The sequence below is a fragment of the Taeniopygia guttata genome, chromosome 2 (genome assembly GCF_048771995.1).
Source record: "Taeniopygia guttata chromosome 2, bTaeGut7.mat, whole genome shotgun sequence".
In the NCBI taxonomy this organism is placed as follows: domain Eukaryota; kingdom Metazoa; phylum Chordata; class Aves; order Passeriformes; family Estrildidae; genus Taeniopygia; species Taeniopygia guttata.
In genome coordinates, this window is record NC_133026.1 from 142432986 (window position 1) to 142446708 (window position 13723).

Consider the following 13723-nt stretch of genomic DNA (forward strand, 5'->3'; position numbering starts at 1 on the left):
ATTTATTGAAATTGGATTAGTAAGAATTATTGCTACTTCTTTACAAGCCTGATACTGTCAGAGGAAAAGCCTTGAGACAGAACGTTTTGAGACTTAAAACCACTGACATTGAAAATGAATATAATGAACTATAAACTCAGAACAGAACTAATACAAATTTATTTAAGCTTAGAAGGGGCAACTGGACAGAGGTAGTGGTAGGAGGCAATATTAACCACTTTATCACCAGCTCCCATTATCTCCCAGGAGAGACAGGAAGACATGTTTTTTATTGCTGTACTGCACAGAAAGGTTAGCTGTGAGAAAGCAGGAAATTAAAAAAAAATATATAAAGATCAGGAGGGGGGAAGGCTGTCATGCCAGAAACAGTTAAAGCCATGCTGTAAATGATGTAACTGGTTCCAAGAAAGCAGCTGTAGTTATGGAGTATGTAGCAGCCTGTCTTTTCACCAAAGTCAAAATTCCATCAATGTCTGTGTTACAACAGAGGAGTTCTGCCTGTCAACTACTTGCAGGATTTAATATCTGTATACACTTACACCTTTCCACCACCTAACCACTAAAAACAATCTCTACTTCCTTGTTTACAGATTAGAGTTAAAACTGCAACTTCCATCAACCACCTTTAATTCCAAAAGCATTGCCATTCACACCAATGCTTCAGTCTAACTCCAATCCTAAGCACACTCAGCCCTTGACACAAAAAGCATGACAGTCAGTCAACAAGTTACAGTTACATACTCAAACACATTTCAATTTTACTTTTCATGTTTATTCAACACAATTCCTCCCAACTCCTAAGGATAAATCAAAGTTTCTTTCCCATTGGCTTTACTCTTTAAAGACTACAACACCACAGAGAGACTGTCAGGTATTCAAAAATTCCCCATAAAACTCAGCTCTGTCACTATGAACACTTATATAGTGAGACTGTCTTATCTTCTGAGTTTACACACCAGAGATTTATTATCAGATGAGTTTTAGTTTGGTTTCTCTTCTCTTTTTCCTAACCTTCATATCTATCTAACCTATCTATTTTCTAAACTATCTTTCATACAGCTGAGCCTAGACCTCCTACTTATCATCACTTCAAGCTGTATCATGGGAAGAAAAATACAGTCCATTCTCATGAGATAGTTGTATATGTGGATGTCTAAAGTCAGGTCTCACCAAGTGGTGCTTAATGGATACTGAGATAAAAAGAAGGAAAAAGTATTTTTTCCTTGTACAACACAGAAAAAAGCAAAAAGAATTTGCTGATATTTGTAATTTTTTTTTCATTTCCCCAGTCACCTTTTGCAGGACTGTGCGAGTTACTTAAACAGTAGCCAGCAAAATGTGCTGCTGTGCAACTGGGACAGCCATCATTTCCTCTTCATCTTTACACAAGTGCATAAAAAGCTGCTACTCAACAATCAAAATCCATGTAAGTTGAAAAAAAGTCACATAAAAGTACTGCCAAATTACTGTTTCAGTTACATGCACAATTTATATCAGTTTTATACTAAGATACAATTTAGAGTTTGCGTTTCTTTGTGAATATGACACAACTACAAAGACTGTGATTCCCAATTTTATTTAAGCAGAACAGTCTGTCAGCACTATCTGGGAGAACAGTACTTAACACAAATTTGCTTTGAAACAACAGGATAGTAAACCAAGGTCTTAAATAATGGCTACAGTACAGACATGGCACATTTGGAAAAGATTTCTGAAAGGATCAGAAGTACAGCATTGCTTTGAAAGAAATCTGATCCTGGTAGGATGTCCTGCTTAACTTCTTGGTAGGACTTATGTTTAACATGAAATGCAAATCAACAAAATCTTGGATCTTTAGGATATTTCACAACTGCCAGCATTACACATGCCTACAATTTCCCAGGCTACTTTTTCTGGCAGCACAGAGAATATATAAAGCATAATGAGTATGAGTTAAACTCTAGCTTTCCTTGACAATGTTATTGACTGCCTCTGATGGACTTCAGATTAGGCCAAACTGTTCATCATTTTTAGCTGGAGAAAAGTTCATTTCAATTCTCATAGCTGAGAAGATTAAACTATGTGTTTATGCAACTACTGCTTCTTTCCTAATAGCAAAGGAGAGCAAAAGCTACACAACAGATCAAAACATTCACAAGTCCATAAAATTAATTTGCTTTAAGTTGTTTTTCTGATTCTGAACTACTCAACAGAACCAGAACAGAACAGAACTCAGACCATAAATGCATCATACAAAATCAACACATCACCAGATCAGAGAAACATCTCAAAACAGATTTTCCCAATGCATCACTTCTGCCAAGAAGCACAGAATCAGAATGGCTTGGGTTAGAACAGACTTTTAAAGGTCATCTACTCCAACACCCTGCCATGGGCAGGAACAGCTTCAGCTCAATCAGCTTGTTCAGACCTGGCCCTGAATGCTACCAGGGATGGGGCATTTACTGCCTTTACTCCCTGGGCAACTGTTTCATTTTTCCCATTGCAAAACATTTCTCCCTTATTTGGGATCCAAATCTGGGATCCTCCTAGTTTAAAACCATTGTCTCTTGCGCCAGTGGCCCCTGTTGAAAGTCTGGCCCCATTTGTCTCACAAGTTCTCTTTGGGTGCTAGAAGGTGCTCTAAGGTCTCCCCAGGGCCTTCTCTTCTCCAGGCTGAACGACTCCAGCAGTCTCCACCTGCCTTGAAAGCAAAAGTGTTTCATCCCTCTGATTGTTTTTATGGGCCTCTTCTGGACTCACTCCAACAGCTCCACGTCTTTGCTGTGCTGAGGATTCCTGAGCTTGACACAGTATTCCACATGAGGTCTCATGAGAGCAGAGCAGAGGGACAGAATCACCTCCCTCGACCTGGTGGCCCTGCTGTTGGGAATGCAGCCCAGGACACTTGGCTCTGGGATGCAGGTGCCCATTGATGTCTCATGTCGAGCTTCTCATCCACCAACACCCCCAAGTCTTTCTCCTCAAGGCTGCTCTGAACCCCTCCATCTCCCAGCCTCCATTGATTCCAGGGCTTGCCTGGACTCAGGTTCCACACCTTGCTTGTAATTGTTGAACCTCACACTGCTCTGGGCAGCAACATACTCAGACACTGTGCTGCCCTCCACATCCCAGCTACTGGGAACCCAGCAGGAGACCTTCTACTGCCTGATGAGATGGACTGGACTGCTTCTTGGCCAGCCAGGATGGTCCAAGGAATGTCCCCATAGGACTGGCTCTGGCTTGCTCTAACTGCCCAGAGCTGCTCACTGCTGACTACAGTATTCCTGACACCTCCCACACTGACCTGAGCCTCAAGCAATTCCATACCATGACAGCACCCCAGGAGATGTGATGGGATGTAGCCTTATCACTGGCCCAGCCTGGCAGCTGGAACTGGCTGGGGGAAAGCATAAAACACCTTTCCAAAAGCACACAGGAAGTGCAGACCTCCCTAATGCAGGACTAGGGCGGGGGAATCAAACCCACAGCAGCAATAAGGTGGAGCTTGGGGGGCTGGAGCTTGGGTAGAAAGCTGTGGTGTAGTGGGAAGTTGGTTGTGTTACATTATTTAAGTTTTTTGCTGAACCTTTGCTCTTCATTTATTCATGTAGCATGTTGAACTACATGAAGACCATAAACATCAGAAAAAAAGCAAAGCCACCAAAATAGCTACAAAAAGTCAATTTACACAATATTTTAAATACAAACAGGAATCACTATAACTAAAAACCCTGAACTACATCTGGTAGCAGAAAAATCCCACTTTCATGCAGCAAATACCCATCAAGTTCTGTTTCGTGCAGAGCAGTATCAACAATTCAGTTTTTATAGTATTCTCACAAAATAAAGAAAACACTACTGGCACTAAAAAGAAACCACACAATAAATACAGCACTACCTTTATACAGAATTGTACAATTCCATACTAAACAATACTAACAGGGTAAGTGCAGCTCTGTTTGAAAATTATAGTAGCTGGTAATCAACAAGTATTTTCTTCCTGCCCTTCTCTCACCGCACTTTTAGAACTGTTAGCGTCATACAAACAAAAGAGGGAGAACTTGTTTCTTTTCCATTCAGCAGGTTAACCTCCTCCTCCTGCAAAAAAAAATACTCCAATTGAAGCTTAACTCAGTCATGAAATTTGGATTTGCAGAGCAGAAATGCCAACAAGTTGACTGATGCCAGTATGTAGGTGATGAGGGGTTTGATTAGAGCCCACATCAGCAGCTTTAGAAAATCACCTTCCACCCTGAAAAGTGATACATGAATAATCATTCAGCATCTTTTATAATGAAAACTACCACAGGAATGCTCTAAGGTCCTCATTTAGGGCTACTTCAGAAACAGCTCTCGAGGTACAGGATTTTCATCTAGTAACCTTTAATAACAAAGGTGATTGGTTTCCCTCACTCTATTCTTCAGTGTCAAAAAAAATCTCACAACCAGTATCACAACAGCACTACCACTAGCTTCAAATACACTGATTTTCAGCACTGATACAAGAATAAGTACAGACATCTTCCTATTTTTACAAAAGTTATAAACTCAAGCATTACTTAAATCTGAATATCCTCATTGTAATGAGATTTTTTCATGGAATATCCTTTCTTTGTCTCCATATTTGCTAAAATCCTAAGACAAAAAAAAAGCCCTGAATTTTCTCTTTAAATGTTAAAGGACTTTGAGCACAGACTATTACCCATTATACTCTTATGTAATAAATGCAAATAGGTGTTTTTTGCAATGTATAATCAGTCAAAATGATTCACAGAAGTGCTCACCTAGTCCAACAGCAGGTATTTCGGGAAATATCCTTGGGACCACTTCAGAGGTAATGCAGAGACTGCCTGAACTACAAGTTACCCCTGCACATTTGACATGAACATCTTCATCCTCTCCAACCAATAGTGACAGCAAGTGCCACAGCCCATTCAGGTACTGTATGAAGAGAGGGGGGAAAAACAGCCTGGTTTATTTTACAGATATTGCTCATAACTGGGTACCAACTTCCAGTGTTGAGAAGAAAAGTTCCCGATTCTGTCAGCCAGTGCTGACCTTTACCACATTACCTTTCCATTTCCTTAAAATCAAGGTCTAAGGCATTCAGTTTCATAAACTACATTTACTTTCTAAGATTTCTAATCACCTTACATGTTAGCTGGGTCTATAACCAGCTTTAACAAAAAGTAGATATATATGTTAGTTTGCTAGCCAAGAAAATAGGTCAACCATTTACTGAAATCCATGCAGACTCAATCTCTGCAAACAAGCAGAAAAAGGCAGTGATGGTATGGCAGGGTTTTGTTTGGTTCATTTGGACTCTTCAACCTTTATTAGAACAAGGCTGATCTACAGAAGCTTCAAGGAATTTCTTTAATCTATTCCAAAAGTCCTGGATAACTGTACTTTTTAAAATGGCATCTGAACAGATCATTAACCCAACATTGCAACCCAAAGGTTGCAGCTTTAACAAAGTCCATCATCTTCCATCCGTTCTCCTGCCATCTCTACTTCCCTGAAAGTCTCCCCTTTTTCACTTACCCTGTAGCTCCAGTTGGAACCAAACAGATTAAAAGCGAGTAGGCACTGCAGAAGTCCTGCATCAGCCATCAACTAGGTCTCAGACATCTCCCAAAATTTTTTCATACTACTAAAGTACTGGAATCGCCACTTGCCTCAGCTGCCATGAGAAACTGCTTGTATGGTTATGCAAGTCTCTCCCCTGGCTCAGAGGTACTACCAGTTGTGATTTGTGCTGACTCTTTGAAGTTTTTGGGGTTTTTTTTTTTCTTGGTTTTTAACTTATTATAAAACTTTACTTCAGTACATTGTCCATCCCCCGGTCAGGGGAAAATAAAACCAGTTAGAGTAACACCATGAAGAAGGTATCTTTCCTGGGACTGTGGATGATCTTAGAAAAAGTGGAATAAAGAAAGGCACCTTCTGTTTCTTAGCTAGCATACTATTTTTAGACAAAGAATACTACCATAAACCAAGAAGTTTAATATTTATGATCACCACTTCAGTTTCTAAATTTGTATTGACTACAAATTTATTTTGGAACAACAGATGACAGTGATGATCATATTCAGACCCCTTAAGTGACAAAATGATTAAAGTATCTATAAAAATGGAGAACCAGTAGTATTATCATCCTCCTATGCACAGTCCTCATGTTAGCACACCAGTGTCTCAGCAAACCTGAATCCACCACCTCAAACTCTCCTCTCATACCAGCAAGGATACACAGCATTTTGTTCCAACAACCAAAAACATAGGGAATGAAGATTGGGATTTGATACTCCTGTGGACTGAAATTATTTGAATGAGAGGGTAGGTTACTTTTGTTGTAGTGACACACAAGATGTCATTACATGCAGTGTCTTTTCCACAGAGCCAGAACACTCCCACTGCTGAGCTCTCCCTGCCTGCCATGCACAGTACAGCAGTTCTACACTTCCACAACAATACAGAGCCCTCCGCAAAGGTCTGCTGTAAGTTCAGAACAGGAGAGCAGCCTACAATTCATGTTTCCTTCCTTCTGCAAGGTTGAGTCACATCCTTAGGTCTTCTTTTAGAAAGCTAAAAACCATGGTAAAAGCAAAAAAAAAAAAACCAAAAAAAAAAAAACCAAACCTTTAACAGAAAAGCCTTGCATTCAGGGGAAGATACAGAACTGCCAAAGGCCACAGTTCAACTCTTTGGCTCATCTTCTGCGGTGTCAGACAAGAGAACTGCACACTTTTTTTCCTGTTAGAAGCAAAACCTGATGCTCCTCACAGTCAGAGAATTTTCTCAAAGGATTTCCAAGATAAATGAAAGGCGTTAACATTTATGAGTGAATAATGCAAACAAATTCCTCATTTGGAATACAAATTACTCTATTTACTGCATAAAAAAAACCAAACCAAAAAACAACCAAACCCAACCACCCTCACATGGGAGAAAGCAGACAATTCAACTAGCTATAAAGACAAAGTTTTTTACACAGCAAGTTCAAAAGTATAAAGTTAAGATCTGTATTTATTTCCTTTGGTCTTTCTAGCACTTTAAATAAAATATTTTAGGCCATGACTGCCAGACATGAAACAGTTCTTGCCTTACTTCCTCTGCTCTACCAGCAGCACCACTGGACTAACATGGGTAAGTTCACTGGTTAAAACTACTACAAGCCCACAAGCTGTTTGTTTGAAGTCTGGACCAGTTTCACAAGCCTGTTTTGTGTGGCCCAACCAGTACAAGGCTGGGGCAAGCAGAACTGTGAACTTAAGTCCAAGCTTTAGATGACTACTTCTATTTATGTAATAGACAACTATAGTTCTTGTCATCACACTGAAATATATGGACCTTTTCAAATCACCTACCCTGCATACCTGTATGACCAGAAAAATTAAGCAAGTGGGATTAGAGCATTTCACTCAACAAAAAAAAAATTATATCTCAGATCAGCTAGTACAGCTCATTCTATTGCATACACCATCTACTGAATTTTGAAACAATTATTTACATATCCCAGAGTATTTAATATCATGTGTTTAAATATATATTTTATATTGATCTATTATAAATAGTATGTTTACAAGTATTATGCAATAGAATGTGCATTTCTATCCAAACCTTCCAGTGAGTCAGAAGCTAGTCCAGAGACAAATGCAAATATAATCATTTTCTTATAAATATGATAAGCAGATAGAACAGATCCCCTATTGCCAGGCAAATAGACTAGATAACACATTTCCATCCTTTCTGTTCTGGGTAAGTCAAAGGTACAGATATTACTGTTTCAATCTTTATACATGCTATAGTCTTCTATAAACACAGGTTAGATAAAATACATGTAAGTCAATAGTAAGAGGCGCAAGTCTCATTGAGACGGGATAGTTCTGGGGCTGAACCTTCATAAGTGTTTTCCAAAATAATTTATTTGAAGGGTAGCTGGCTATTAAAATAACAATGCAGCAGGTTTAAAAGCCATGACTATACTATTTCCATTTAAAGATTAAATCAGTCCCACTTCATAAAGTACAGAGAGTCAACTACTTGTCACAAGTACTATAGGCAAAGGAGGAGCTAATCACTAAGTTTCCAGGCTGAGGACAAGGCTCCTGTGTCAGAGACAAACGTCTCCTACAGGCTTCTTATTGTATAGAAAATTTGGAGAAGGAAGGATATTGACTCCACCTGTCTAAGGGAAAAAAAAAACAAACAAACTACCGTTTTCCAACTTGTTCATGAAAAATTACAAAAGCCAAGAGAGATTTTTAAAATTACTGCCATATAACTAAGAAATGCATAAATGTATTCCATTGTAAAATCAGACAGTAGGTGCTGAATTTAGCTCTTCTCAAATGATATTAGAAAAGTTTGAAGTAATGACCTTGAAGATCAGTGTCACAGGAAAAGTAGAACTTCTTTTTTTTTTTTTTTTGGAGGCACTGCTTTGGAAAAGGGTAGTGTCTCATGGCTCCTCACAAAGAAGAGAGGTTTGCTTCTGCACTATAAACTTTACCCAGACCCAAAAGGAGTATTTGTCAGAAATGCAAACCAGACTACTACAGTCTGCCCCAATTACAAGTACTGAGAAACCCTGAGAACTAGCATAAAGGAAGAAAAAAAAAAAAAAAGAAAGAAAGCCATGTCCTATTCAACAAGCCATTGCCAATTCCAAATCACAGTTCAAAGAAAACCTCTCTGGACTCCTGGCCTGACTGGCCCTGAATTCAGAACTGATAAACAGGTTCTCCATCAGGAGCAGGGGGCTTGGCATTAAGGTCCCTTCCAACCCAAACCATTCTATGAGTCTATGAAAAATTCAAACAACTTCCTTTTCAGGAGTTCTAGCCTCAGCTTTAATAATATTAACAAATATTAATGATGCTAAATGAAAGAAGCAGTAGAATAACAACCAGACCTACTGTACTACTCAATTAGACTCTACTAGTAGTTCTTTTTAGTTACTCTAAACTTTCTGGTATAGAAGCATTCAGGAGAAGCATAAAGCAGAGAAAAGTATGGCTGGTAAGAGCAAAAGAAAACACAAAGAATGCTATCTATGTCAGATATTTCCTGAAGTACAAGGAAGAAGAGCCTTTTATGTAAGTGCTAAATAAAAGATGATAAGGAAGGACAGAGCAGTGAGAGTGAAACTATCCGTGCAGGCGTAAAACAGGAGCATGAACCCCACTTTCCAGTTACTTCTGTTACAGCACTGCAGGCAGGACACAGCCTCCACATTTCCGCTAGGAGCCAGTCCTGTAAGAGCAGCCTCAGCAATTCCTGCAGCAGAGCACAGCTGACAGCAGTAAGGCAGAGATGATGTTACACACAATAACCCCCTGATAAGAGAGAAAATACTTTTACGAGGTGCCCTCCTTCAGTGAAGGGCAGCAGATGAAGTGTGGAAATTCATACTCTGGGACTGCCTAAGGCAAGGGGAAAAAAAAATACCTTATATAAACCAGCTTTAAATGAAGAAAAAAACTACACACATGCACTTCAAAGAATTAGGTATTTATAAAGCCCTGTGATGGCTACTCAGACATATCTAACAAGGCTTTCACTCACTGTGTTCAATTTACTTCTGTCTCTGGACTTTCAAAAAGTTGTAGCATAAGATAGAGCACTGTCCTTGAGAAGAGCTACACTGAAGTACCAACATAAAATAGCTTATCTCTCTCATGGTTAAGTTATGAAAAAGTATCTTGAACTGTGAAATTAAATTTGTGCTCATGTATCACACATGACAAAAACAAAACACCAATCCTTTTGCAGAGAACACCATTTTACCAAGTAAATCCATTTGGTTGGGGTTTTTTTTGTTGGGCTTTTTTTTAAAACACTGATTCAGAAACAGGAAATAGACCATTCCTAAGCACAACAATTGTACTTTTCATCTCAAAGAAAGCATTTAACTTTCAACTTTTTTTTTAACATGCTAAAATACTAAGACCAAAGATGACATGTTCGCTGAGAAAGTAAAAGCCATGTAACTGTGGAAGTTAAACACAAATTACTGGAACTTAGTGTGTGACTTTTAGTTCCTTCACTGAAGCTATGGCATATACATCCAAACCACAAAATTATGCCATACTGAACCATTCTGGTGGTGTTGTAAATCCAACACATTGTGAGAAATCAAACTTTATTGTACATAACGTTTTTTATTTCCTGACAACTGTCAGCAACACAAAGTGCCCTGATGAGGGAGTGTGTGCATGCCTGTCCCCTGGCAGGGAGGACCAGCCCTCAACAGACAGAACATGAGCATAAGCAAAGGTTCTATCAGTCGTACACCAAAATATCACTGAAGTATTCACTCACCAGCAATCACTGACCAGCAATTAAAATATTAGTTTCCTAAAAGTACATGTGGGTTCTACATCAGCTCAAATTTGCTTTAGATATAAACTGCCCTGCTTGAGTAGTGTCTTGAGACACAATCCAGCTGATGAGCTGCACGGTGTGCTCTAGACACACCAAGCACATGGGTACACGTGTGCTGTTACAGATTTATACACACAAAAAATCTACACACACGGAGAGTAACCAAGATACAAACTATATCACTTTATTGCATTTCATCCTCTGGAGACAGATGGCTTTTGACTTGCTTTTTTTCATTAGGTTGGTTGTTTTTTTCCCTTTTTTAAATAAAGTTTGATCATGACTGTACTTCCTTTTCTTTTTAGTGCTGCTACTCCAGCTCTCTCCTGACTCACCCACACGTAGCTGTGCTTCAGCATGTTGCAGTTCGTGTTCTTTTATAAAGTGTCACTACAATTCTTACTTGAACTGAAGAGACTTAAATTGAATAAATCCACCCACAGAGGTAAAGGTGGGCAGAGCTGACAGATCACATACTAAACACACAAAAAGCCTACAGAAGGCCAGAAACAGCACCTAGGGTTCTAATTGTTTTAAATCTTTGTTTATATGTCCTTTTCCACATGAAAGCACCTCAGGTTTGAAGACCAATGTTTGTCACATTCCCAGTATCACATCAGAAGACAGCTGTGCTTCTAAGAAACCCAGACTGACTCTTGAGATTAAAAGCACTCCTGTGATCATTCCCTTCTCTAACTTAAGACTGAAGAGAGATTTGCTACCAATGAACGCTGCACTTTCAAGAGAGAGCAAGCTTCCACCAAAATTATTCTATAGCAGAAGTATTTCTAGTCCTCCAAGCTGAGAAACTGGTCAGCCAAATATTAACTGAACATAAGCCAACATAAGAAAAGGCAAAACACCAAAGCTCTACCAGCAGAGGCTACTGGTCTTTTCTTTATCTAGGAATAAACTCTTTTTCCAAGAGGATAGCAAAATCTTTTCACCACTTCTGCTGAGAAGAAAGGAGAAGAAACAGTAGCTTTATACTTCTTACCTTGGTTGATACAGTTTCTATAAAGAAACTCAAGAAGCCACAAGGGTCTCCAAAACAGCAAGAACTTATGGGTACAGTGGTGACAGCAGGACAGAACTGTCTGTCAAATTAAACAGATAAGCTGAGCAATGTGGAAAACTGAGAGACTCCCACCTGAAAAACAAAAAAACAGCTCACCCTCCTTCCCTCACCATGATGCAGAGAAAGGAATTCATTGCCCACAATTCTGTTAATAAGGCTGCAACAGCACTTCAACTTCTCCAGAACACTTAAACAAACACCAAGTAGGTGTCTTTTCACAACATGTGCCAGTTTGGCCCTAAAGCTGTGTGAATACAGCACAGAGAAGGAATGTATCAATACCAAATGCTTCAAGGAGCTACTAACACCAGAGTACAAGTTCCCCAGAGTCACACAATGCCGGAATTAACACTTCCTCATTTCTCTGAGCAAGTAACAAAGTTACAAAAGAAGCTAGAAACAACTTTGCCTTTTCGAATGGCCATGTATTGCTGCTGCAATAACCAGCTTAACCTGGAGCACTGCCTTGTTCTCGGATTCGATTAGGGCAGCTATGACATGCCCAAAGAGACTACAAACACAAGAAATAAGCATAACGTTAGAATTCATTATTAAAAGGGAGTCATTGTAAGAGGAAAGTAGCAATGTGGCTGCAATATGTAAAGCAGTCAAAAAAGTCAGGTTACAGTAATTTCTAACCATGCAAAACGAACTGAACTTCTCTGTGCTTTCGCTCCTCGTGTAAAATAGGAAGCAAACTACTTCCTCATCTCACTAGACCATTCTGATAATAACTTTACAGAAAGCAGCACCACTGTCCATGAGGAAATTACCTGCTTCTCTGGAGCAATCTAGCAAGGACATGGTGCAGTCTAAAGCAATGAAGACGTACCGAAGAACACTGTGTTGACGGAACTAGCACTAGACACCTGGGGGGATCAAGCGAGGCACTAATGGAAGAAATGGCCTACAAATATGTATTCATGGCTGCTTGCTCTCTGCAACTTCTGGACTTTTGAGCGCTGCTTTGCAGCCAAACAATATAAATTCTTAACCAGGAGATGAGCCCAGACAATTCATCCTTGTAGTTACATAGCTCGTGACTAGAATCAGAACCATTTGCTCACAACACGATTTTTTACCACTCAGAGATACATATTAAGCTAAAGTGGTGAAGACACATTGGCTACTAATGGCAATGGACAAAACTGTGTTTATTCCACTGTAGTCCCTTCCTCACAGATTTTTAAACTCTATTTTTACCTTCACAAGTTCCTTGTCCAACAGACCTCTCTGCCTTCTTTACAAAATCCTAGCTTCTACCCTTTCTACTCCACCTTTCTCTGCCCATCAGCTCTCTTTGACATATTTTCTTTGTCCAGTGAGTCCTCATTTTCTTTGATGCCCCCAAGATGCTGGGTGAGACACAGCATCATTCCTACACACTCCCTCAGTACTGACCAATACTTTCCACACAGCCAAAGAGCTCACAACCCAACCATCTCTGCTAGTTTATCATCAACCTGGGCCTAACCCAGTCCCAGATTCTAATTAATATTCTTCCCTGCTTTCAACTCAAAGCAAGTTGCTCCTCCTCCTAGTTAATTGCCATCTCTCCTCCCCATCCAAACCCATTTCTTCTTCCCTGCTGCCTGCCTGGATGCATGTTTATTAGAGCATGAGTTTTCATAGGACTGTAATGGGGTCAAACTGAGGCCCATTCTGGACTAGGGACAGGGAGAAAAGCAAAGCTAGAGGCATCAGCCCTGCAAAAACACTCTGCTCTAAAGCAGAGACACACTAGAGTTATTTGAAGAGCTGTCAAATTTTAAGACTCCCATTACAACATCTGTTCCTAAGCTTCACTTTTGGCAGTTACTGAAGTCGTTTGACTGAAATTCCTTTGAAAACCTGACACAATATTAACATCAATATTATGTCACATTCAAAATATTAGGTCAATAGTCTCTTACACTGCCATTTACTAGACTCTACTGCCAGTCACAACTACAGTGAGTTTCCTACCAGGACACAATTCTACCCCATGTCAATTCAGAAGCCAGAGTCACAGAATAATGGTGAGTTTCCCCATGAAAACTTTGAACACTGCCAAAACTGTAAACTTCAGAAGAGATAAGAAAACAACTTGGGCTTTGTTGAAAGTTCTTGTAGGATTGCCCTCCAAACTTCAAGGTTAGTGATACCAACTAGATTATGTTATTCTGTTACTCCTGCTAAGAAATTAATTCTGAATTAATTAGTTCTGAAATCCAAGATGCAAAGGTAAGAACAGATAAAGCATTTACTATTTTAATGCTTAGGAGAACATGACTTTAG

General features: G+C 39.5%; 1 protein-coding gene across 7 annotated transcripts in view; it reads right to left on the reverse strand.

Annotated features, from left to right (window-relative positions):
* CYRIB (CYFIP related Rac1 interactor B) overlaps positions 1 to 13723 on the reverse strand; it is a 95960-nt gene that overhangs the window by 55131 nt on the left and 27106 nt on the right. The gene's annotated exons all lie outside the window — the stretch shown is intronic.